General features: G+C 44.4%; 1 pseudogene; it reads left to right on the top strand.

The window, feature by feature from the left end:
• Positions 1-1,736: 1,736 nt before the first annotated feature.
• LOC147683158 (kxDL motif-containing protein 1 pseudogene) lies at positions 1,737-2,314 on the top strand (annotated as a pseudogene).
• The last annotated feature ends 820 nt before the right edge of the window (positions 2,315-3,134 follow it).

Here is a 3,134-nt window from a genome sequence, read left to right as displayed (position 1 = left end):
TAAGTGCGCTTGACAGGCAGCCTGTTTGTTGCGCCTCTGTCTCTGTTTGTGTTTCTGCGTGGAGTGTTTTGTCTAGGTGTGTGACTGCAGATGTGCACCCGTGCCCTGTTGGGAGTCTGCAGACCCTCATCCACTCTGGCCCCCTCACAGCAGGCCCTTTGTGTCACAAGTGGCCTCTACACACTGTCACCCATGCCCCGAGAGAGGCTGCAAGGGTACTCAGCACACCCCCTCTTCTGTCTGGGGGAGCCGGCTCATTAACAGAGCGGGAACACGGGGTGAGAATATGGAAAGAAATAAGGGGAGGGGGAGGGATGTCCGGGGAGGGGGGCGCGCGGTTTAGGGCCAGTGCTCCGTTGAGTGTGAAATTGCAGCCCGTGGTGCTTCATATTGTACCAGAAGCTCTTCCAAAAACCTAATCCGCGGGCGTGAGCAGAGGGGCTCCCAGCTCCCCCTGCCTGAGGCCGGGCTGTCTGGGAATCAGTGTTTATAAATTATTGTACGTCCTCGCGCAGTCTGTCTGCGAGGGGATGGACGCACACAAAGCACGCCTGCCATGACTTTATCAAATATACTTAGTTGCAAAATGTGGTTAAAGCACTGACATGGACAGAAAGCGCTATACAAATGTATGCGCTGTATATGTGCATTTTCTCTTGTCCGTTCTAGCTCCCCAGCTGCCCCTCACTCTCCACCCCTGCACAAGCCGATCTTATTAAAGCAGGTCCAACCACATGTCTAAGCCCCGTCCTTTTCAGACTGGGGGGCGTGTTTTTGACTGTTGCTTACAGCCTAGAAAGAAAGTAAAAAAACACGCCCCCCAATCTGAAAAGGACGGGGCTTAGATCAAAAGAAGAACGTCACTAGGACCTCTTCTCCAATGGCTGGCCACCGTTTAGGAGGCCAGCCAATGGAGAAGAGGGGGGGGCTTAACCCTTGCTAGTGAAAGTACCCTAAAGTCATTAAATCTCGCGAGCTCGAGTGCGCATGTGCGCACCCGACGCCACGCGAGACCTAACAAGTGCATCAAATTTACCAGGCTAATTCAGCAAGAGAGTGGTAGGGGTGTAGTACATAGCCGGTGGTGCCTTCTGAAGGACTGGTGTGCTATTACGATGTCATTTACAGATAGCACATTGTCCATTGAAATGGTTGCTAAATTTGCATAGAAAGTTTTACTGATTGCATAGAAATGCAATGTTACTGGTAACCCTATACAGCACACAATATTTACCATTTGCGCATAGTCTAGTGTCTTGATTTGATTATATTAAAATCTTTGTTTCCATCATAATTCAGAAGAAAAAATTTACTTCATGGTTCATTCCCAATTGTTGAAATATTTTTGATATGTGTATACTTATGTTCCTGTGTGTTAAAAAATAATGACACCCTACAGCCTTTCCTTTCACTTCCTGTACCAAAGAAAGACCATCACTTAGGTTGACTTAAAAAAATTCCCTAACTTTGTCAGAGAAATAAATGCAAACACGAGCTCCTAATAAAAGAGCTGTCTGTCAGAAGACATACCCTGACATTTGGCCTGTCTTCGAATTCACAGCAAATGTAACAAGATAAACACAAAATGGAAAGGAATCTTTATAGCTCAATGACCTTATGAACTCCAGCATGGTTATTTTTGGGGGTGCTGCATGACCCCCACATGCAGCACCCACACAACTCTACTTTGTTTGCCTATCGGAAAGTGTGAATCTTAGTTCCCATGGGAGAGGAACATGGACCCGACATCTTCTGGCGTTGTTTGCGGGAGAATGCTGAGCATGGTGGAATCTGAAGATGTAAATGCCATAATACTGCCTCAGAGGCACATGCTGGATAGATTTCAGTAGACGAATGAGGTGCTACTGAATTTCAACAACCTTTCACTTGTATAATGCGGCAAAAGAACAAGAGATTGTTGAATCATAAAGTTTACTTTGGTGGATATGTAGAAGGAGCTCAATATGGTGTTCCGAAGAATCAGAACTCTTAAAGGGGAATAGGCAAAACAATTCCCGGAAGCTTTTAGCAAGGCTCACAGAACTCCAATCTTGGAAGATGATGATTTTGATACTGATACAAGAATCTTAGCCACCACCATTACCACTTCTGAACAGCCACGAAGTCTTGCAACATCAACTCTGACATAATTTTACCCACAATGAGTTAGGATTTTGATGACTTTTGACTGGGGCAGTCTTCTACACCCTCTGTGAATGAACAGATGAAGAGGCACAGTAGCAGGACTGGAAATTACCCAACATTGCCTTCTGTGTTACAGCGCGCACCAATGTCAAAGCCTACCAGAGATTGAAGCAGACTGGATTGATAAATATATCTTGGGGACATTCAGAAAGCTAAACTAGCAATGTGTTATGCCCCTTGCTTACAATTGGCACTGTAGATTGTAACTCGCATTTTCTGGCTTTCTATTTGCTGTTTTTATTTTGCTTTAGGCTGTCCAGATTGAGTTTGTTCCTTCCGTTGGCCAAACCTTGTTTACTGTATTCATCCACAAACTCTCTTTCTGTAAACAGGCCTTTAAATCTTGTTCTTATCTTACATTTGCTGTGCATTCAAATACAGAGGTCAAATGTCAAGCTCTTTCTTCCGAGGGAACTTGGTGTTTACTTTTCTATCTCTGACTTCAAAGTGAGAGACTTTAAGTGATAATCCTACTGAGTATCCATGTAATAGGAAGGCTGTAGGATGTTTTTGCCTCTCTGCTTTACATCACTCCACTCCACTTTATGCCAATGCACTCTATCCCACACTATTCTACTATGCACCACTGCACTCTACACCACTCCATGTCACTCCACTCTATGCCACCCTACTATGCAACACTGCACTCTATGCCACTGTACTCCACGGTTCACTGATAGAATATCGACACCCAAAATATCCCCATACACAAATATCGATTCATAAACATCGATGAAAAAAATATCGACATTCATTATTTATAATGGTAAGTATAAAAGTATCGGGAAAAATTATTATTCCCACTCCAGTGAGTGCAACAGTAGGGAAAGTGTTGGATAAGGGAGGGGTAAGACTTACTATTCCCACTCCAGTGAGTGCAACTGAAGGGAAAGTGTTGGATAGCGGAGGGGTAAAAATTACTATTAACA

The sequence above is a fragment of the Lissotriton vulgaris genome, chromosome 11 (genome assembly GCF_964263255.1).
Source record: "Lissotriton vulgaris chromosome 11, aLisVul1.2, whole genome shotgun sequence".
NCBI lineage: Eukaryota > Metazoa > Chordata > Amphibia > Caudata > Salamandridae > Lissotriton > Lissotriton vulgaris.
This window is presented reverse-complemented; position numbering and strand designations above follow the sequence as displayed.